Source organism: Parasteatoda tepidariorum, chromosome 8 (genome assembly GCF_982258835.1).
Source record: "Parasteatoda tepidariorum strain Cologne lab strain chromosome 8, Ptep-v5.0, whole genome shotgun sequence".
Taxonomy (NCBI): Eukaryota; Metazoa; Arthropoda; class Arachnida; order Araneae; family Theridiidae; genus Parasteatoda; species Parasteatoda tepidariorum.
The window spans coordinates 20,812,495-20,837,825 of NC_141762.1; the positions used below are offsets into that span (position 1 = coordinate 20,812,495).

Genomic DNA, 25,331 nt, shown 5'->3' on the forward strand with positions numbered 1-25,331 from the left:
ATTTGTAAATAAACAGAAAAAAAACCAAGTATCTTATCTTCTTATTAGAGTGAAAACCATATGTCTGCGAAATCGCTCTATAAAATTTAATGATGTAACATGAAAGATCTATTTAGACTTTATATTCCATACTTTTCTGAATCTTATTACTTCAAACATTAAAATATGCAAAAAGTACGCAGAAACACATAATGATATATCATTTAGTTCTGTAAAAAAGGTTTTTTGACAACAATTTTTTTCAAAAAATTTAAAGTTTCAAAACTAAATTATAATTTATAAACTAAAAAAAGTAAAATAAAGAATGCTTACGATTAAAAAAAAAGATTCTAAAAATTCTTCAGATTAATATAAAAAAAATTAATTGGCATTTCATGTTCATTTTCAGAAAATGATAAAACTTTATTAATACTCAACACAAATGATACTATTTCAAGTAATTCGGGTGATTCTTTATTGTTGTTTTCCGAATCATATAGATTAAGAAACATATACCATTCTGTGAAGAAGAACAATATTTTATAACTATTACAGTTCTGCACGTTCTGAAATCACATTTATTCATTGGAATGAGGTAAGCAATGTTGACTTCACTTTAATTTGTAATGAATTGAAGACAAAAAAATGTATTTTATCACAATACACACATCTGTAACAGAATGTGATCACGAAATCGGAAGTTTTCGGTTGCAAGTTTGTTGATAATAGAAAAGGAAAACAATTTATAGAGAAATTGTTCTTGAAATGTTGGACGCTTTCTACTTCAGAATGATTTGCCAATGTCTTGGGTCGTTTTTTTTCTTCAAATTTTTCTGCATTTTCGTTTGGGAAATGTTGCTTCTTATTTACTGCTGAATAAAAAGCGTCCTACTCTACCAATGATTCTGATAGACCCAAATGAAAACTTAATAAATAGTAGCCTGAAAATATCCACCCCACTAGAGGGCGTATTCGAGCGCTGCGATCGCGAATTGCTAGTTGGTCTTGCAACGAAATATCGTTTGGTTTTTAGTAAGTTGATCGGATTTTTTTTCTTTAATATACTATATATATACTAAATTTTCTTTTCTTTTTAATATACTTTTTAAATAATAAATACTTTCTTTTTTATTACTTTTCTTTTTAATATACTAAAAAAATCCACAAAATTAATTTTTGTGAGGTGACTAAAAGAAATATTCAGATTATAAAATATTTATAAAAATTGATATAAACGTAAATCTTAAACATTTTATAAGGGTTCAAAGTTTTAAGAGAAAATAAAACTTGTTGGGCTTGAAACGAGAAGTCACTAGATTTTCAGTACGTTTAAATTTTTTTAGTTTATTTATTAAGGATAAAACGAATTTCGTTATTGGTTTTGATAACGGCTGTATGGCTTAAAACGAAATAGTATTTGATTTTTAATTAATTCTTTTTAATTAGCAATAATAATAATCTTTCACATTCATTAAGTTTCTGGGATCAGGCAATATGCTTTGATTATGAAGTAATCGAAATGGACAGAGTTAATATGAGATTTTTTCTTATAATATACTAAAAAAAACGCAAAAAGTTTTAGAGATTTATCTAACTTCTGACAGAAATTCTGTAAAAAAGAATCTTCATTTTGCATTCTGAGAAAATTTTTCAACGAACATTGAATCCCTGAATTTTGGTATCTTGATAGACAACATGGCGAATTCGCTGCAATTCTATTAGGGTTCTAAATATAACCATATTTATGTCCAAGTTTATGTATATTGTCGTGCAATAAGCTTAGAAAATATTTATTACTTCTAGTTAATTAAAACTTGCAAAAGGAATTAATTAGCGCTGGTTAATTATAAGATTTAGCATGGATTAATTAATGGGGTTCAATTTCAAACTTTATTAAAGTTGTATCAAATTCGCATGGTAAAAATACGTAAGAAATTTAAGTAATAATTCTATAATGCAAAAATAATATTAGAATATTATTTTAAAGTATAAATGAGGGTACTACTAATATGAACTGAATAATTGAACTTAATAAATCATTAAATATTATTTTTAGAAAAATTCCAAAAATACAATTTTCCAATAATGAGCTGAGGTAGCTCAGGGGATAGAGCATTCACTTTCCAATGAGGTGAACTGGGTTCGAATCCCAGTGATGGCTGGTTGATTCGAATTCCGCACCCGGCTAGCATCGATAACAGTGCAGACGCAAAATATACTCATTGGTAGATGGATAAAGCGTTATAATCCCCTTGGCGTCCAACTAACCATGTGAGGTTTTCGTGATTTTCTTCTCCATGTAACGTAAATGCGGATTAGTACCGTCAAAAAGTTCTCCACGAAGGTAAATTTCTCCCAATACTAGAGCCAGGAGTTCTCTTCTTTTCTGGATTGGATTCAAAATTACAAAGTTACGTATAGTTAAACATTGGTAGTTGTAAATCCAATATATTGGCTCAGCTGTTCAATGAGGGTTGTAAAATATAAAATAAAATCTTCCAATAATTAAAGTATAACATACGTTCTGACTTCTCCCCTTAAACGAGACCATCTTTTTTAAATTCTTTTAATGTGTAGTAAATGCAATGATGTTCGGTAATTTTATGTTTGATTTGATAAATTTGATTTATAATGATTCTGACCATCACTATATGTAATCATTATAAACAAATATAAAAAGCGTGTGAATCTGGCAGTGTAGTCATAGGATGCTGGAAAAAATAAACAAATTAATATTATTTTGATTGTTATTTGCTTTAAACATCGTGGGGCCCTAAGCCTATCGGGTATGCATCTATGTATTAAACTCATCAAGTTTAAACGTTGCTGTCAATATGATAATGGAGGTAATCTCCCGCATCCATATTCATTTAATAAATTATGTCATGAAAATGTAAGTCGAGTGCTGCATAATTGTGCGAAATGTTCTGCATCTGCATTAGTGAAATCTTGATACTTCAATATACTATGTTAATAATAATATATACCCAATATGGCCGATTTAGCAAAGTTACATTCAATTCGGAAAACCATTCAATTTTGTTTTGTACTAGATACACTGCTAAACAACTCAGAGCCATAATGCCCTTTAGATTTATTGCACCATATATTGTTTATTTGAAACATATTACCGTAACTTCTTACCTTGAAAGAAGACATGATTCAATTTAACAATATATTCTAAGGTTTCAGATAATATGCATATTCCAGATACCGATATAAACGTTGAATCAATATTTCTGTGAGTACTAGGGTGCTAAGCCTTCTATTCGGCGATCGCTTTGCAATAATTGGTGTTTCTTGGCAGGGTTTGTGATTTTTCTAAATTTAAATCGGATTTTTGTTGTTGTTTTTATTCAAATACACTGTATGATTTTTGATTTATGAGATAAAAAACTTTATAAATGATTAATCAAAATTAAATTAGTAACAATATTTTAGAAGCTCTAGCTACCTAAAACAATTTTTCATTATAATGCATAGCTTGGAATGCATAGCAACCATTTTGTAACAAATGCATGATTGAAATTTAAAGACTAGATGAAATGGAGAATTCTTTTTAATATAACCTCAAGCTTTAGAAATATACATTTTCCACCAATAAAATATGATGTAGATTTTAATTCCCTGCTTTTGCAATCAAAAGGTAGAATTTTAACTAACATTATTTGTACTTTTTGTGTGAAAAAATTTGGGTATATTAATTACTTTCTACAGCTATGCAAGTCTGTAGTACGACAGCATTAAATATTTACTTTAATCTGTACTTTCAATCTCAAGAATCAAAAGACTTTTAAAAATGCAATTTCAAATGTGTTGGAATTTAACACACACCAAGACAGAAAGTAATTTTATGAATTAAAATTAATTAATGCAGCAATTTATTTAAAATAAATTTTAAAACTATGAAAAGAAAGTAATAAAAGTATTAGTAATTTTAAACAGCGTTTTTTAACTTTGTAAATAAATATATATAAAAAAAATCATTTGATTTAATCGTGATTTAAATCAAGCTGATTTAAATCAAGAAACCCTGTTTCTTGGCATAAATAGTTTTTCTTACGAAAGTTGAATTTATTTATTTAAAATATATGTAATAAAAATAATTCTGTTTGTTTATGCTTGTGCTGCACTTCCCACATCCATATATTTCCCTTATAATTCTATTAAAATCAATTAGTGAACATAAATAATTATTTTAAATAATCATTTCTTAAAATATCATTTTAAAATAGAAATATATTATTATAACAAATTTTGTAAAATCACAACAGTAATGAAATGTTTTCTCTTACCAAACGGACAGATATATTAAATACAATATTTACATGCATCGCATTGTGCATGAAGCTGATCGTAAAGTTCCAAATCATTTAACGAATCTCTTTAACTGTAATTTATAGTAGTATATTAGAGTAATTCGTACAAAAAATAGTAATTAAAAATGGTTAATAAAATTAGATACTTGGTGATCTATTTTAGGATTAAATAGATTTATCCTAAAATGTAGCGTAGAATTAAGTTATAATAAAAGAAATCGATTCTTTTAGCTTTAAACTCTTAATCTAGAAAACAAATCAAAATCAAAAACGTAATAATAGCGGTGCAAGCAAATACCTTTAAATGGAATACCTGCATGTGACGTAGTGCAGGTTGCTCGATCCTGATTGGTAGTTGAAACGTGGCATCTGCTTAAGTCAGCAACTGTTCTTTCCATTCTATTTCAGGGAAACTAAACTCGTCAAGTATCAATTCTCTTAAGTGACACATTCTATATTCCTACTCAAAGATTTCAGTTTTTTCTCTACGTATTTCTTACTTAACACAAAGCCAGGCACGAAGCGATGTAGAACACGGACAAATAATTATGAATCGAAGTTGACAGGTAAGCAAAACAAAAATATATCCCGATTACAATAAAATACATAAGCAAATAAAAAAAATCTAAGTTAAGTATAAGACGTAGACGTGACATAATTATCTTTAAACAAATTTGATGTGTGATACTGATTTCTATTTAATTAACTGCTCGTTAATTCACATTCTAACTTATGTGGAGTAATTAGCTTAATTTTAAAGTACCATTTTCCTTATAAACTATCAGCTGGCTTTGACGTCATAAGTCACAGGTGTGGGTATCCGTGATCTTCTTCTTGAAGTGTAAGTACACATTTTGGAAAAAAAAATTATAAAATTTTTCGTAAGATTACATACTGATTTAAATAAATTAATTTTAAAATGTAGCGCAGAATTAAGTTATAATAAAAAAATCAATTCTCTTAGTTTTATAATCTTAATCTAAAAAACTAAAATTGAAAACGTAATGATATCAGTACAGAAAAATACCTTTAAATTAGAAATACGATATTATTCACCTTCTATTAACTATTCAACTCTATCGCCTTATTCCTAAAGGATGTTCTCTCTATTAGCAGCAAATGGTTGTACAATAAGAGACGTTTATAACTTTGATGATACTAATGCATTGATTTACACTAAGGCTCCTATACTAATTCAGGGGCTCTAATTTACACTAATCTGAGCTGCTATGACGTCATAGGAAGACTGCAAGACTTCCAGTTTGATTTGTTTGTTCTTTTAGAATACTAGTGAATAAGAAGATAATACCTTTATGACTTTTATATAATTTTAAGCTGATGATAACCAAACCAATATGGAAATCAATGTGGGAAAACTGGATACTTCTATTTGATTTTTCGGCAAATAAAATTGCCCGACAATTATGGAAAACTGTGTCTGACCATTCTGTTTTATGTTATATAGAGAAATATTTTCCTTGCAAAATTCTAAATATTTACAAAATGTTTACTATATTATCTTTGTGAATATCATTTGTAAAATGTTTAAATCACATGCACTTTACAAACTTTTCGAAAAAGTTGATGTTTGCTACTGCTATAGATCGAAAACCGTTGACTGAGAAAAAATGTAGGGTCAAAACTTCTGGAATATGGTAAAATTTACTATGGCTTGCATGTTAAATCATATATATTATAGCTCTTTGATAACACCAAAAAGTTGGGTAATTTTTAATCGAAGCCCTTTGGTCGTAAAATTTGTTAATTTTATCATAGCATCTTAGAGCAGTCCTAAAAACTATTTATTCGGTTGAATTTAGTTTTCTATTTTATATTTTTTTACTATATGTGTAGTAATAAGATCTATAATTTTGAAAACCAGAATTTCCAATAAACAGTTACCATAGAAACCGGAAAAATTATTAAATGAATGATTTCAGTACCGTGTATTTGATTTTTTAAAAGAATATTGGTTCTTTTTTACCTGAAATATCATTATTACGGTTATTTTAGTAAACATTTTTATCTCTGTATGATTTTCTGAATTCCATGAGCACAAAATTTTCTCTAACTTTAAACTTTTCTCTTATATTAACTAATTTCTCCTGCGTGAGGAACCCGTAAAATAAAACCTGTGTAAGGTATGTTTTAAAACACAAAGATAAAAGTTTTTGTGCCTTTGTGTTAATGAAAAGTTAACACCTTCTAGTATTAAAGCAGAATATATCTCTAATATATGGTATATACCAATAATATATGGTATATACTAATAATATGTATCACGTACTTTTAAAATATCAATGTAAAGTTTGAGGATTTATATTAATGATGTATTAATACATTATCAATATAAATCATCTCTTTTATAAATCATTTTTCAAAAATTCAACTTAAACTGCAATGAATAACAAATGATAGTAAATTATTCTTATATATGTCAAATGTCAAAAAAGAGTTAATCTTATTATTTAAACTTCCGTTAAAAATCAACTGATAACATTTATATAAAACTGACAACCTAATTGAATCTTTTTTTAAAAAAATGCTCCGATTTACTTTGTAAGTTCCATAAAAATAATACACACTGACGTCTTTGCTTTTATTAAAACGAAATTTATGAATATTCATTATTTTCCAAATTAAATTTAAAAATATCTGTCCCCTTGAAGTTAATTAACTTTCGTGAAGTGTTCCTAAGTGAAAAATGCTTTTTGGTTTGCTAAATTTTAAAGATTATATGGCTGATTATGAAATGTTAGGTGAGTCTTTTGCATAATTTTATAATCAAAATGTTTTTTCCCCTTCTTCTTCCATAGTTCTCTTTTGAAAATGAAGCATTTAATACATTAAGAAGTTTTTTTTTTATCAATAAATAGTCTTTCCTTGAAATTTTGAAATTCGGTGAAAGATTTTGAGCACAAAAATTAATTTAAGATATTCTGTAAAAATATTTTGTTAAAAATAAATTGAATCTGTCAACTCAGAACGGAAAATCGTGATATATCTGAAAAGGAGATCGAAGGTGAATTATTATAAAATAAAAAGGGTGATAGCATTGGGAACAGTTCCTTCATAATTATATTTTCTTCAATGCCGAGCTATCAAATAACCCTTTGACTTAGAATTTTTATCAAACATATTTTTCACACTTTTTTTCAATAATTTGTTTTAATTTAAATCAAAATAAGTTAAAAATATTACATTTAAAATTTTAATAATTTATGGTTATAAAATACAGTATGAAGCACTGGTGTCTTTTTCTTTGGTATCAAGCACGGCTCACTTCCGAACAATAATTTTTCAAATTTCTTATTTAGATCTAAAAGAGACAGTTGTTCATCACTGAATTGTTTAAAATATGCAGAATCAATTATCGATATATTTTTCAACATGAATAAAAAAAAGTACATAAAGTACACACACACACACATATATATAAATATATATATATATATATATATATATATATATATATATATATATATATATATATATATATATATATATATATATATATATATATATATATATATATATATATATATATATATATATATATATATATATATATATATATATATATATATATATATATATATATATATATACAGTGGAACCTGTAAAAGTGACCACCTGGGTAAAGTGAACGCCTGAGTAAGGTGACCATTTTCTACAAGTTTTATTTCAAGAGTCCTATTTAAAGAGTCTTCGTAAAGTGACCACCTCTATATAGTGACCCTTTGACTTGGTCCCGAGGGTGGTCAATTTAGACAGGTTCCACTGTATATATATATGTTGAACATACGGATGGCAGTGCATTGTTGATCTCTTTTTCGCGGGTATGAGATGGATCTGCATCACCCCAACATTGCAAAGACTGATGAAAAGGAAGGATAAATTACATTTATGCCCAAATCGGGATTCAAACCCGGGATCCTCCTGAAACGAGTTCAATTCCATTGACTATCATACATGCCGGTGGACTTATTGCTGTCATTCTAGTTTCGATCGCGTAGTCTTCATTTGTAGTTTCGTCATTCTAGTTAACAATCTCCCACAATGCACTGCGATGAAGTTCCTAGTTCCTAGTTTTCAATCTTTCAGGGATTTTATCATATTTTTATTTTTTTCGATGGATTTTGGATTTTTATCCCATAAAATATGATGGATATAGTATAATGAAATATTCTAAAAAAAGCAAAGAGAAAAATTTCACCCTGTAGTGAATAATTATTGAGTAAATCAACTATAATTGAAATTGAACTAAATAAATTTAAACTTTTTTGCAGATACCTATAAAATTGTTACGTATAAATAAATAAAAAATTGTTAAAAAAATAATATTTTTATAAATATTTTTTTTGCTATGATTGAAATTATTCATTAATGATAGAAATTTTTTAATCATACAATTTTAAATTTTTAATTTGCATCAAAATTGCTCAATTCTTTTATTGCCAAAATCCAAAATTTTATTCAAATCTAAGGCCAATGGAGCAGTCCTTACGAAATAAAAATGAAAGAAAAGCATAGTATTTTATTTTAAAAATAAAAGCTTTTATGAAAAAATTTGAGAATGTTTATACTTATTTCAGATTATATAACTATACACACACATGGAATCAATTCTACAAATTTGGGGAACAAATATAAATATTAATAGTTCGGTCATAATTTTCAAAATTCGAAAATGAATAAGACGAAACAGTTGAGATTCCTAACCTTCATCTGAGTGAACCGTTGCACAAACCTTGTTACTTTCAACACTTTTTTTGTTTTATTTATTTATTTTTTGTTCGATATTGAAACGATTTAAAAAGAAAAAAAAGACATCACTGAAGTTGATGGAAAATAGGTGTGCAGTTTTAGAATGTGCAATTTCAGAACGAATCGCTTTTTGGAATGTGTGGACTTTTTTGCAGTCTAAAGATACCAAGAAATCGATTTTATTTTTCTGGTGAATACTTTGAAGGAATACACATTCAAATTTTTTTTCTTCAAAACATTCAAAATTTTCAGCTTTGGAGTTCTACACGGAGAAAAAAGTTATACTAAAATTACTGTACCATGTGAAGTATAGGGTAATGATATTTCTGAAGGAAAAACATTTCTGAATTTTCTGAAGGTAATTTTTCCTTTCATATTGCAACAGTTTACCGAAAATTCTGGTTTCCAAAATTATACTTCTTATTACCACATACAAAACTGGAAAGTAAATTTAACCGAATTAATAGTTTTAATGTCATGCTTTGAGGTTCTTGTTGTCTTCAGCCATTAAGACAGAGGGGTGTGTGATTGTCTTAGTTTTCTTGTGGCGCCATCTAGGGCCAAGGAATTTGACTTCAGCCACACCCATACGTCACACCCGTTTATAGGGTGGACTCATTCATACATCATTCGTTCACAGATCGTAATTTTGACCTGAACCAGAGAACGATCAATCCCCAATCCCAGAGGTATTGAATTGCTACAGGAATATGGAGGTATTTGTGATCCGACATATTTCATGTACACCAGTCATCATTTACTACACGGGGAGTCTCTGGATTCGAACCCCCGTGCTCACAAACGTGAGGCTGATACGAAAATACTGGAGATTTTTCCATTGTCCTGATCCATTTTATTTTATTTTATAACTGTCGTTGAACAGCCGACTCAAATTTTTTGGGTTTACGACTACTAATGTTCAACTCCGTAGCCTTGTAATTTTGAAACCAATCCAGAAGACAAAGGAACTCCTGGATCAAGTATTGGGAGAAATTTGCCGTAGTAGAGTACTTTTTGATGGAACTAATCCGCATTTGCGTTACATGGAAAGAAAAACCTCCCACGTTTAGCCCGACAGCTAGGGGATTCTAACTCATGATTGTCTACCACTTAGGATATTTTATGCCAGCACTGTGATCGGTGCAAGCCGGATGCGGAATTCGTATCGAGCTGCCATTGCTAGGATTCGAATCAAGTTCTTCTCAATGAAAGCGTATGCTCTATCCCCTGAGCCATCACGGCTCCTTCTTATCCATTGCAAAATACCCACGTTGTGTATAAAGATCGAAATTTTTTAATTTGCGTAAGAAGACCTGCTGTGGCCCTGGGCATAAAACGGACGCATAACAAAGACGCAATCCAGGTTCGAATCACAGTGATGACTTACGATACAAATTCTGTTCCCGGCTCTTCGTGCAATGTCAACGTAAAATATCCTTAGTAGTAGACGGATCATGCTTTAGAAATCCCTTGCCGCTGAGTAAACTTTGGGATATTTTCCTGGTTTTCCTCTTCATGTAACGCAAATGAGGGTTAGCTACATTAAAAAGTCCCCTGCGAAGGCTAGTTTGTCCCATTGCTTGATTCAGGATCTTCCTTGTTTTCTTGGTATGATTCAAAATTACAAGGTTACAGAGTTGAACATTAATAGTTGTAAACTCGAGCATTGTGTATTCTGTTCAACGCCAATTATGAAGTAAAAAAGCTTATTTTAATGAGGAATGCTTAATATTTAAAAACACTAAAAATCAAAAAGTCCTCCTTGGAGGCTAGTTTATTCCAGTCTTTGATCTAAGAGCCTCCTGTCGGGCTTCAAAATTACGAAACTAAGGAGTAGAGCATTGATTGCCATAAGTCCAAGACTGGTTGGTTGCTCTATGCCGGTAATAAAATTAGTCTACGAAATTACAAAAAAAAATCAACGTAATAAGTAATCGACATTTGTTTTATCTTCTATCTAAACTCATCTTTTATTACTTATATTACTTCCTTTATTACTTATTTTCCTGCCGCCCTCACAAAATAATAATCATGTTATGACCGGTAAAAACGTGCTCAAAATTCAATAGCCGATTCTTCCGGAATCATTTTTGAATCGACTTTTACAGCTTTTTCAATACAAGCAATTTGAATTATACGAACAACAATTTATTTCGTGTTCAGCATAACAAAAAGAACGTGCGTAAATTTCTTTCCATTCAATCTAAACATATAGCTTTATTTCAGTTTAAAAAAAATCAATTTGTAACTATGCAATTTTAAAATATGTAAATGGCGTTTTCAGAAGAAAACATTAATTTAATAGTCAGGATTTGAATTCAAATTGTTTTATTTGGAAATGAATTAGATACAAGGGAAATAACAATTCAATCACGTAGCATTTATGTAAGTGTGAAGTTGGCATTGTGATATTTAGAAACTTTAAGAATTCCTAGTTTGCATATCATTATTAGAGGAAATTCTTAGCAAACTGTAGTTACGTTAAGTATAAGCAACTTACATGAGAAATATTTTTGTAGCAATAATCTTTTAAAATGAATGTTAATAACACGAAAAATTTTGTTAAAAACAAAACAAAAAATTGTTATCTGAAATATAACTAATGAAATTTATATTTAAGCTTCAATAAAAAAAACTTCATAAACCATTTTATAAATTTGAATTTAAAAAAAATTTAATACTTTTCTATTAACTGGCAGCAGGTAAATTCGAATTTTTTTTTAAATTTTCTTTTCTTTATTTTAAAAAAATAGCCGTCACCAAATTTTTTTATTAAAAAGAAAGTAAAATAGCCTTCGCCAGACTAAATAAATTAATATATAATTGAATTCAATCTCTCGCTATTTTTTACGCAGTGTGTGTTATTGATGTATGTTCAATTTCATTTTTTCATATAAGTTATTCTCTTATAATTTGAGGTAAAGAGTTCAGTTACTTAAATTAAATTTTTGAATAACAAAATTATATGTTGTTGAAATTTTACAAAAATATTGTTTTTTTGTATTTATTTTTGTCACATTATTTAGTGATATCGCTAGTTATATATTAATTTTTCCTTCACCTCCGAGAAGTGAACTATTTAAAAATTTTCAGAGTTTTGTATCATTTTTTTCAAGAAATATCCCTATATGTTTTATTTTGATAAATATTTAAAACAATAGTCAGCGCAAACAATTCAAAACAACGCAAAAAAATTCACATAGAAATTTAAAAATTAATAAAATCATGCCCTTAAAGCTCAAAAATTTGCATTTATAGATACATTTTTTAATTTTATGAAGAAACAAAATTAGATAATTTGAAATTGAAATTCTGAAACATTTGCCAATATGGTTAGATTCATGTTTTAATGAAGCTCCAATCATAAAATTAAAAATCTAATTCAAAAACTATTATATAGTAAACTGTTTCTATGACGGACACAGCATAAAACAAACTTCAATTAGAAACGGAAAATTTTGAAAATTCCCGTGAACTTTGTAGTGAATAATACTAATTTAATTTGTTTAAGACGGAATCCGCTTATGACAAAAACGGAGAAAAAAAGAGAACAAAATTATAGCAATTTGTCTAATGCGGTAATGTTTCCTTGATTCATTCAATTATACTTCGTTCTGCTTTTTGACACTAATGTTGATTTATTGTTTGGAGCAACAACAAAGACTTTGCGCTGCTTAGACAATATTAAGTGGGTTGTAATCTTCATTGAATTTTTAAAAAATGACCCGAAAGTATTGTTCAATAAAATAGACTAGCAATGTTAATCGGGAAAATAAGTTGTTGTTTCTAATGACACTTGGACAAGGCAAGATCGCCAGCTATTGGCCTTGCACATTAAGTCAGGAATGTGCCCCTATTCTTTGACATGAGAGCACTGCAAGGGTACGTCTTGGTTCAAAACCCAGCGGATAGATGGCAGCACCACTCATTCGTAAGGTCGTTTCCTCAATATCGATATGTCTCTAAAGGGGAAGGAAAATTTCTCCAGATCCTTGTACCCATGGTAATGCTCAGCGGCCGACCATAGATTTTTTGATTCCTTAGATTTTACGAGCACGTATAACGCGTATACTCGGTGGATCTTAGTGGAGGTGAAGATCGAACCCTGGCCCTTCCAAACCATAGTTCAAGTCTCTAACCACTGAGCTACCACCACCCGAAAAATGTGTTTTAAATAGTAAACGAAAGAAACCATACATTAAGGACTTCTATATTAAAATATGGGTTACTGCAAACTAAAGGATAACACAACAAATAAAATGTATTTCATGTTATATAAATTGTAAATAAACCAGTAAATCATTTAAGAAGTAAATAGACTTATAAGTAAAGTTGCCCTTTTTAGAGTTTTTCTTTTCAAATTTTAAAAGATGATTTATATGTTTTAGTGAGTTGGAGACTTAATCTTTAAATTTTATGAAAATGTGCTTTTACATTGGACAGAACATTTAACAAAAGCAAAAGTTTTGTTTGGTACTGATTCCGATCCAGAGAGAGTTTATATTTTCTTCCATTCAAAAATACAAAATTGAATTTTACGCTTTCAAATTTTACACTTTCACAAAATTTTCCTTGCATAAAATTACACACTTAATTTACGAATAGAACCGAAAACTGGTAAAAAAATTTGTTCGGTACCGGTTCTGTTTTAAAGACAGATTAATGTATTTTCTTCCCTTTAAAGATAACCTACAAAATTAAATATTACTCTTGAAAATGTTCGTTTATTAAAATTACACACTTGATTTTCAAATAGGATGGAAAACTGTCTGTCAAAATTTTCGTTCTGCACCAATTACGTTCTTAAGAGCGTTTACTGTATTTTACCTACCCTTCAAAAATAATCTTACCTAACCAAGCTCAATAACCTAACCGCGGGAATTATGAGAATTCTAAAGGAATTCTTCTGATTTGAAAAAGGACTGTTTTCACATTAAGCAGATGTTCTTTTCAAAAATCAAATAGTAGCTAAAAAGGGAAAATATTCACTTTGTTTTTTAAAAAAATCACCTTTTCAATAGCAGCTTTTCTGCATCACAACGTCTGAAAAAATCAGACTTTTAATGGGATAAGTTTTGCACTTGAAAATTTTAATTTATTGAAATTGCACACTTGATTTTCCTTATAATATTTTTTAAAAAAAAACTATAGTAGGTACCATGAAAAAAATTTTTAATTTAAAATTTTATTTTATCTTTGAATTTAGATACTTCTACCATTATGTAATAAAATATTAATCTATTTTATTTCTTGTTATGGAAGTTAATTAGAATCTAATTCTAAAATTATTATTTTTCTTTTTTGGAATTTTTTTTCTATAAAATCTTCTATGTTAAAAGAATTGCTTATCCTGCCTTGTTAAAAGCGATAGGGGGCGTTGTTTTAGCAGATCACATTGCCTTAGCAATAAAGTGCTTTTGCGGTCTTCTGTGGGTTTTTATCTAAGTTTATCAAATAGTGTTTTTATTTCTTTGTTTGTTTTTCTGCGGGACTAAAATGGTTAAAGAGCATTTTGAGTGTAATGAGTTAAATTCGGTTTAAATCTTTCCCTTTAAATTGCATTCCAAATTTTTTTTTCCTGCTTTCAGGCATTTTATCGTTCAGGTTTTTTTTATTTTATTATGTGGCAGAGAAAGAAATAACTTTCTTACAGTCGAATTAAAGGTTTTTAAAGGTTTTAAAGCGAAAAGAAGATTTTAAACTTTGAATTGAAGTAATTTTAAAACTTAGAGTTTAGATTTATTCTTTTATGAATTTGTGTGATGAAAGTTTTGAAGATCATTAAATTTTTTTTATGGAACATCTTTTATATTAATGGGTTTGAAAGTTATTAAATAAGTTGTGTTTTGATATGAATAAACTATTCCATTAAAATGCATTTTTATGAATTTAAACGTATCTGTTTGTTTAATTTGTAATAAGAAAAATTGTAAAAAATGGAGAAAATATTTAAAATTGTTTCAACAATACGATACAACTAAGATACTATGAGGAATAAAGAAGCGGTATTTTAGATTTTCTATTCATTTTTTTTTGTCATTATTATGCCAAAACAATTCTGAAATCAATAGTTTTTGGTAGGTAGTTTAATAGATTGTCTGCTTTTAGATTTTTGAAAAGTATCTTTGATTTTATAAATCTTTGTCTATGGTTTTATATCTTTGTTTTTAACGTTAAAAGAATTTTTTTTTTCAGTTTCCAAATCAGTTAAAGCTGTATTAAAATTAGACTTAAAAAAATTAAGAAAACTGAGAAATATGTAGTTTAAAATTACTTACTCAAAAACACAAATTGAATTTTTGAGAAAATATTCATAGTTTTAAAAACTATCAAGCGCTATTTCTCCTAATTTAATAAAGCAATTCCTTTATTTTCTACATTTTTTGAAAGGTCTCTACATCATCTCAAAAATTTGTTGAGTACAAAACAATACAGAAACACAGAAAACACAGATTAAAACACAGAAACACAGAAAACACAGATTAAAAATTTAACCCAAACTCCTTAGAGACCTCTAAAGAAGCGTTATTCTTTCCCCATACATTTCACGGCGAAAAAACTCTGTAAAACTTTCGTATTGTATGGTAATGATATTCCTGGTTTAAAGCATAATTCTGCTTTAAAAAAAACCAACATATACACAAAAAATTTTTAAACAATTCATTTTATAATTTTTCCGTTCATATAGTAACGATTTACTAGAAATTTTGGTTTTTAAAATTATAGTTCTATTTATTCCACACATTTAGTAAAAATTTAAAACTGAAAAGCAAATTTAACCGATTTTTTAAACCCTGCTCTAAGATGAGTAAATCTTGTCACATTTACCGAGTTTGATCACATATTATAAAACCACATAATTCACATATTTTATTTTTAATTTTGCCAAAATCATTCCCAAAACGTTTCGGTAAAAATTACTGAGCTTTTGCGAGTTCCCATAGAGTCAGAAACACTATAAATTTTACCATATACAGGCATTATTGACCATTTTTTTCTCAGTGTTGCATTATTCCTATAGTGATTTGCATTGGATAATTAAAAGGGTCAACATTCTTTTAACAATCTTTAATGAATGTTGTTATTCTTGTTATAGAGCATATATACAAAATTACTTATATCCTTAAGTAAGAAAGCTTTATTCGTTTGATAGAACAATTTCACTGTAGCTCAATTAAAGATGCAGATTCTTAGAATAAGTGCATTCTTTGTTCTTTTCGTTTTTTGTGCTCTGGGGAGAGGTGTATCTGTTTTAAAATATGATAGAAATAGCTAATTTGACCCGAAAAGTAAGACAAAAACTACTTTTTAAAGTTAACTTGGACTACTTTATACTTTGTACGCTTAGTACTCAAAAAAAAAAAAAAAAAACTTACTTGCACTGTAAAAATGGATTCTCAAATATCACGAAATTTTCTCCGCTAATGACGAAACAGTTTCCTGGTATAAGCTCCGATCAAATATTTCGTCAAAAGTAAAGAAACATTTCGCCATTTTTTTTTTTCAAAAAAAAAAACTTGTACCTGATGTATTTAACACTCCTAACAATAACTTTAATACGGGTACTATATTTGTGGCGTAACATAACTAGGACAGATAGTACAGAGTCCTGAATTATATAGGCCCGTAATGGGATTTGAACCCCGGATCTTCCTGGTGCGAGGCTAAATTCTTGACCTCCATACAATCGGTCAGCTTAACTCTGCTCTTTATTTTTCAATGTCTAGTCTATATTCTAATATAGCGCTTTGTCGCAATCACGTGATTTCGTGACGGAACGATTTTCAAAATTAACAAAATACTGGCCAAGGATCGTTGAATTGTCAAAAGGGAGGGTTATATTTGTGAGAATGTGCATTTGCATTTCTGGAAAAGTAATAAAATCCTTTCCAGGAAAAGTAATATAAGTAAAAAAGTCTCCTGTATTTCTGGTGAGATCGTAGCTCACTGTAAAAATAATCAGATTATGGTTTAAAGTACCGGCACTTTGCTTGGCATCATTTGTAAAATCCATTTTACAATAAAATCTATTTTACCGTAAAATATTATACCGTACAGTAATATTTATTTTATTAGAGAGATTCAGGGGTTTTATGGAAATTATTACTGTGAAAATTATAGTGAATCAGATTTTTGTTCCGTAACATGTTTCGGTAAGAATGGATTTTACACTTAAAAATACCGGCAACCTAAGTGCCGGTACTTTTTATTGCAATTTGATCCGGAATTTTTGACAGAGCAATGATGGTGAATGCTAGGAGAAAGCTCCTCCACTCCTGAAAAAAGGAGTATAATAATAATAAAATTACTAGGGGAACAAAAAAAATACTTATATTGTCAGGAAAAATACTAATTCGATAGATATTCATAAAAATTAAAATTAATATTTTAATTCATTTTTTTCTGGATTTAAAAGTTTTCTTATTTTATTCAGTAATATTATTTCAAGCAACATAATTTTTTTTTTAAAGTTTTGAACAAAAATTTCCCAATGAAATATTCTTAAATACAAGAACATTTAAACTTTAATGATATGTAATCAGCACTATTAAATTTGTTTTCTCTTCGTTTAATTCTATTATTTATCTAATTAAAAATTTAAATTTCTTATAAAATAATATTTTTAATAGTTGTCGATTGAATGCCTCTCATGACATATCTCGTGTTACATGCGTCGTATGAATTAAATCATGCCAAGACACGTGTAATTTAAATCATGCCGTAAGTTAAATCCCGGCTAAACACGAGTAACTTGCAAGAACGTGTGTAACTTAAATCATGCCAAAACACGTCTAACTTACATCATGCGAAAGTACGTGTTAAATCACGCGTAACTAAAATTATACCAAAACGCGTGTAGCTTAAATCATGCCAAAATTCTTGTAAGTTAAATTATGTCAAAACAAGTTTGACTTAGATCATGCCAAAACGCGTCTAACTTAAATCGTACCAAAACACAAACTTTAATCTTGCTAAAGTATGTGTAAGTTAAATCCTGTCCAAACACGAGTAAATAAAAGTATGCCAAAATACTTGTAACTTAAATTATGCCAAAAAAAGTTTAACTTAAATCATGCCAAAATACTTGTAACTTAAATTACGCCAAAACGTGTGTAATTTAAATCATGCCAAAATACTTGAAACTTAAATCATGACAAAACACGTAAAACTCAAATCATGCTAAAACACATAATTTAAAACCCCAAAAAGGTATATTTAGATTATTGCCTTTATATCCAGCCAAAATAAAATTCAATATTATTTCTTATACATTCTGAACTTTTGTACCATTGCAATTTTTTTAAACAGAAATCAAGTGCTCAGTAGCAGGTTAATATTCTTTTTGCACGACACACAGAATAAAGAGTTAATTTCAGTAACCATTATGTCGTCAATTATTGCCAATCTCTAACCGGGAGCATTGATTCCACAGTGAAGAAATTACTCCCGCCCTCTTCTTTTAAAATAAATGACTTCTCTGCTGCCCACAAAGGGTGGGCCACCCCAACCAACACACTACATAGGAAATATCTTCTTTGTAAAAGTGTGGGTGGAGAGGGATGGCGATTGTTATCTTCTTCATCAAGGGAGGATTTCTCTCCAATTGAGGGAAGGATGAAGAACGTTATCGCAATCGATCTCCCCACATGCATCACTGTCATGCACCAATCAACCCCCCCTTCTTTATCTATGGAGGGAGGGTATCAGATTGGAAGATCCTTTGTTTGGGCTCATGGCTCAATGTATCGTATTTCACCAATGAGACTTCTTATTACTGATCCTACATTGAAATTTGGAACCGATATATTACTTTTCTAATATCTCCAATTTTCTCCATGTAAATTGCTCCGAATAATAGTCAGCATCAGTTACATTTGTTCTTTTTTGGAGGGGGCTGGGCAAGAACGTTTACTGGAAACAAAAAAAATCTTTCCTTCGGCTGGAAATTTATCGATTTTATGGAAGAGTGTAAATTTTATTTATTTATTAAAAATCATATAAATAAATGAATTTTGATGATAAGAAACAATTATTGGATGATGCTGTTTTTGAGTTGCTACTTTTATGTTTTTAAAGATACGCATTTAAAATTGCTAAACGGCAAAAAAAAAAATGTTGTTCGTGTAAAGTTCTTGACGCGCAATATTGATGTAACTGCAGAAGCCCGAAATCTGGAAAATCCTTGGCTTTAACGGTAAAACCTACGATTTACCAAAGTTGTTTGGAGTTTTCTAACTTTGAACTCAACCTAAAAGAGAGTAACTTTTGGGGAAATTCTCCTTCTTGGGTGACTTACTGACTTGGTGAGTTGTTTCACGCCTTTCCATCACAATAACTTCTCCCAATTACTCTGATGACAAGAAGACTCAATCCGGTAAACGGAGTACATTTCTGAGTCCATTTAAGTGGGTTTAATATCACAGCATTCATTCATAAACATGATACGTTTTGTTAGATAAATGATTAAATTTAATTGTTAGAATTAAAGTTTACGTATACTCTTACATACAAAGCAATGTAAATAAATATAAATCACTGATCTTCCCCGCTAAGTCGAAAACACAAGTAAGATAACATTTCAAAATACGTTGGAAAACTTCACCTGGTTAAGAAAAACCATACCCAACTGGAACAGAATTAAATAGGGATGTGAGTATCTGTATTATGATACATTGTTTGAAAGTTAATTTAAAGGTAAGAAGTTTTTTCATGATTTTTTTAACTTTTGAAAGTTTTTCCCGGTTTTTTCCGAACTTTAAATTGCAATTTTTTCTGTATTAAAGGGAAAAAATCTTTTCTTTATTTTCTTTAATAAGAAAACTGTGTTGAGCACACTCTAAAAAAATTTTAGTGTATATTTTTCACCAAATTGGATTTTACCAAAAATGTTGCCAACTTTTTTTTTATTTTTTTATTTTATTTCCAATGAGCTGCACAATCAGTCTTGCCGATGAGCAGACCTAGTGCGTTCTCCAGAGGTGGTATCCACTCTTTCAGGACCACCACAATGGGTGAGATACCGTTAATCATGTTAATTTGGACATCTAGTTTCTGCCACACTAGATGGCAGCACCGAAACTCTATTTGGATCCTAAAGTGCACTAGGAATTTAATTTTGCCGGAAATGCCAAGAGCCAATAAGGCACTCCAGGGATCTTTTACATGCCGCATAATCATACGACATGGCCGCTGAGGATTTTCTGCATCCCGAAAATCCGGTGTCTGAGCCGGGGATCGAACTCGCAGACTTGGGCTCAGAAGGCCGACGACAAACCAACTGCGCCACCCAGCCACATGATTAATGTTGTCAACTACTTTATACTAAAGTGGTGGTCCACTAAGTGTTCCACTACTTCAAGAACCAAGGATGATTCCCAACTGTAGTAAAACACCAAGAACTTTTAGCGTAAAGACCACTATTTTATGTGCACATTAACAATAACACTAAAAATGAATGTAAGATATGATACGTTAAAAACAATATTTTTGAGATACAATATAAAGTAAGAATCATTAACTTAGGATGCATATGTACAATATTTCTTAAAATAATTTTTTTTTTGTTAAACAAACATACACATACCACAGACAGAATATTAATATGAATTTGAACTACATTATTCCTTTACATCATTGTTAACGAGTTATAGTTGTTTATACGGGTGCCAGGATCGAACTTACAAACTGCAACTCTGGTGTGAACTAAACCAACTGCGCCATGGAATGCTCAAATTGAAACATCAATTAGTTATAAATATCTAAAAATAGCTGTGCAAAAAAAACTTTTTTTTATTAGTTCATCGGGAAATAATCTTAATTAAAATGTTGTCATCATTATTTGAAATTTTAATATCGAGAAGTTTTACGGTTACTTTGTGTGTCTTGGATACAATAGTTTCCAACCAAATGAAGATACAATTAATTAGACTGGAATTACACTTAATAGAAACTCTCATAAAGCATAGTATCTCATGTTATTTTATGCACACATAAACAAACATTAGAATAAAGTGTGTTTATAAGTAAATGTTATGAATTGAAGTATGAGCAAACGTATATAAGTCCATTATTTCACTTGCATTGATCCAAACGGAAATGCTACAAGAAAACGGGAAAACCTGAATTTCCCGAGAGAACTCTTAGATCCAGGATCACTCTAGACCAAATGAATTATTTATTCGATTTGCGTGGTTATAAAAATAACATGGCATTTTCTTCCGAAAATGAGTTAGAGCTTCTTGCTCACTTGTTAACGCGTATATTGTGAAAGGTTAAACCAAATAGATTTATTTCTTCTCATATCGCTAAGAATGCATTTCCCAGAATGCATTGCTAAGAATGCTCAGTTCAGGTATATCCTTCTACATCTTGTTATGGTTTTTATAAAAAGCAATTAAAGTAACGATATTCCACTGAAATTATTATTCTATTATGGAGTTGTGATAATTTATTCCATTGTTTAATAATTATTATTATTAAGTATCGCAATAAATACAATATACGACATTTATTACTTTATTGTGCATGCCGCCCACTAACGTCCGGATTCAACCATTTTAGCTTCAAATATGTTTATTAAAGTAGTCTCTAGGTATTTTTAAGTGGCTATGCGCTATACGATCAGATATTTACAGCGCCTCCTGGTGAGAAAGTGTGTAGCTACTGCTACTATTTCGAACATAGTATGAAATATGGGGAAAATGTTATCAAAAAAATAGTAGAGCATCATCAAAAAATTAAAGTGAAGTATTCCCCAACAGCGCATTGTGAGTTAGAGGATCATGGTGGTTAAGGCTCTATCATATCCTGACTAACGGTTTTATCCTGGTAGTGTAGTAATCATCGTGCACTTAACGCCTTATTTCCCAGGCAAGCTGGAAACCATCGATCTAAAGCTGAGTGGACCTTAAGCTTTTGTCAGAGATCGAACTCTGGGCTTTCACAATGACAAGTCAGAGTCTTTTCCACAGAGCCATCATAAGACAAACTTTATGATCAGACTTTCTTATCTTTAAAAAAACTCCTTCATAATTTTCATTTTTTTCTTGTTTTGTTGACTTTCTGAGATGCTAAATATGACGTTTTTTGCAATATCTTTAAAATATTTAATTTATGTTTTTTAAACCTCTTACAAGATTTAATTTATGATACAAAGAGCTCTCCAAAATTGTTTTGTATAATAGCTAAAATTTATTGTAATTTATAATATTATGAAACATATCTTAACTGCGTATTTATAGAAATCATGGAATTTTTCTGGAAGATTAAACATTTTCTGAAACAATCTTAGAACATTATGTTTTATGCAAGAAATTACGAGCCTGAAATACATTATAGCAATTTTTATTTATTATTATTGCTTTACATTAAAGCATGGCTTACTAAAAGCCTAGAAACTGTTAATTTCTTGGGTTAACTGTTTTCAAATTTAGTAATCTTTTTTCTTTGGAAAGTGGAAAGAAGGGAGAAATTCTACATAATTATCTTAGGGTCAGGTTTGATTTCGTATATTCGCTTGTGCCAAGGATATAACATTCCTGGATTAATTCCAATTTTCAGATGAGGCTTAAGCCATTAGCTTTGTGACAAGTTTTCGTATCCAATTTGCCATCAATCTTCGGGTAATTGTATTATGTCAGTGTATATCAAACTACTCTACAATTTAGGTTACTTCATTAGCAATAAAATATTTCAACATAATGCATTTTGAATAAAGGCATGATGAAGAAAAGTTTATCTAAACTTACGTGCATTAGATAAATCGAAAATTATAATGGCAGTTTTTGATAGAAAGTTGAAAAAAGAGAGATATTTTGTTGTGTACATAAATCTTTCAGAATTATATATTCAAATCGTTTGTATTTCGATGTTCCATTCTTTGCACTAATCACAATTTAATGATATCTTATAAGTGAGTGGTATTTGTAATCGCTTGTCCAGTGTCAAACCCTGCTGGTCTAGCTCCTTTTTCAACCATTGATTTATAGTTTCAATCAGTGAAACGGCGGCCAACTACTTTAAATGGATGGTGGAAAAAATGGTGGCAAGGACTTTACACCAAAGTTGCGTTCCTATAAGTGCTTCTCTATTCCAAGAACCTATTCCAAGAACCATGGATAGTTCCTGGCGTAGTGAAGCAACAAGAAGGTTCTTTTACACTATTTGGTGTAAAATAGCCGCGATGATTTTAGTTATTCAGTTAAATTAAAAGTTAGAATTACTGTAAGATATAATACATATAAGTCAGTAAAGGTATTTTTATGATACAACATAAAGTAAGAGTTATTTACTTAGAATACATATATACAATATTTCCTAAAATAAAATTAATTTATCAATTAAACATACACGCATCACAGTGAGAATATCAAAATGAATTCGAACTAGGTTTAACTTTTGCTAATATTAAATATTTATAATAAATATTATTAAAGTAAATATTATAAAATTAGTTTATACAATTGACAGCTTTATGGAAATCTTTTTAGGTTGTAACAAATTTGCACTGTATGATGGTTCAGGGTATGGATATTACGGTTCAATTCAAATAGTGATTATCGTTCTTGATTACAAAACCAGCCACTGCATGATTGTGTGGTTACCATAGGCATGGCTATAATTTTTTTTTGTTCATATCTCTGTGGTAATATAGCTCACCCTGTACATTAACTTGCACGCTGCTTCTAAATTCGAGCAATATTTGAATTTCGCGAACATTTTCCTTTCAAGCATAGTAAAAAAACTAATAGTTCAGGGCTGTATAAAATGAAGAACCACGGAAAAGAACAAACTGTTTCTATGGTTGTTGTTGTCTCGTTGAAGATCAGAATTGGCCACCTGAGGTCGTTCGATTCAAAGCAGATAGATTTTTTTTTTGAGAGGATGAAAATTTTTTGAAAAATAACTGTACCAAATAGCCTAAGATCTTTTACGCTTTGAAGGTTGAAATTGAATGGTGTATTAGGAAAATTCAAACGTTTTTATGCATCACGGATAAAACGGAGTTTTTTAGCTAATGGAGTGAACACATGTGACAGCATAACCTTACCCCCCATTACCCGATTGGTTATTTTATACACAACCCTATACTATTTACTTAATGAATATATTTAATATATTTATTAATATATTTAATATATTTATTAATATATTTATTAATATATTTAATATATTTATTAATATATTTAATTTTTTTTATTAAGAAATACGTGTTTTTTTTATCAAAATAACTTTTTGTGTTAATTTTAAGACATCTGTTGATATGTTTCAAACTTACTTTGCATAAATACTAAAGCAACTAGTTTCAATGTAAACCAGGGCTGTCCGACTGCAAAGAGCCGACGGGCCAGAATTCCGGTCACTGATCACCTGGCGGGCCACAGTTTAAAAAAGTTGAACAATAACCTCTTATACAATAACAATTAATAGTTGAATTATGAATTATAAAACAATGGAACAGAAGCATTATAAAACAATTTGCTAACATTTTAATGGGAAAACTGAGGCCGATCAGTCTGAATAAGAAGTTGGCGGGCAGCACAATATGAGTTGGGGGGCCGCCAGTTGGACAGCCCTGATGTAAACAATGATTTTACTAAATCTGATAGCATTTCATAACCTTTTTGCTCTATTAAAAAAAATTTAAGAACCATTTAAAAATAAAAATCAAATCATAATTTTAAAAAGAAAAAAAACAGTATTTGCATAACTAGAGTGAAGTAGACAAAATTAACTGGAAAAATCTCAATTCTGAAACAGAAATTACGTAAACACCAAAAGCCTTTGTGAATAAGTGATATTTCGGGTACCTTATTAGTTACTTAAAATTAGAAGACTCCTCTGAAAAATAAACATGTTTAAATCTCGATCTTCAGCATTTGGTTTTGTGACTCTTTAAATAAAGAGCTGGTATTCATAATCTTAGGAGCATATTATACTCAAGCAGTTTCTATTTAGACTTTGTTTTTGTTTTTTACAATGCAGGCTTTCTCAGCAATTTTATTTCGTATGTACCTGTATAATTTAATTAAAATCCCTATGTTCTCAAAAACACTTATTTGAATTATTTTAATTGAATTTTTTTTTTTGCTTATTCTTATCACGTTTTTTTTTATTTCAAAATTCCAACATGCATTTTCTTTCTTAATGTCAACTATCTTCTAGACTTCATTTTATTTTATTTCTTCCTTTAATTAATTCAGTTCTTTAATTACAAAATCTCTCGTGAGAAAACATTTCTCTCATAAATGATACTTTCCTTTCTCG

General features: G+C 29.4%; 1 protein-coding gene across 1 annotated transcript in view; it reads left to right on the plus strand.

Moving 5' to 3' along the window:
- The window catches only part of LOC107438948 (protein rhomboid), a 315,987-nt gene that overhangs the window by 98,360 nt on the left and 192,296 nt on the right, over nucleotides 1-25,331 (plus strand). The gene's annotated exons all lie outside the window — the stretch shown is intronic.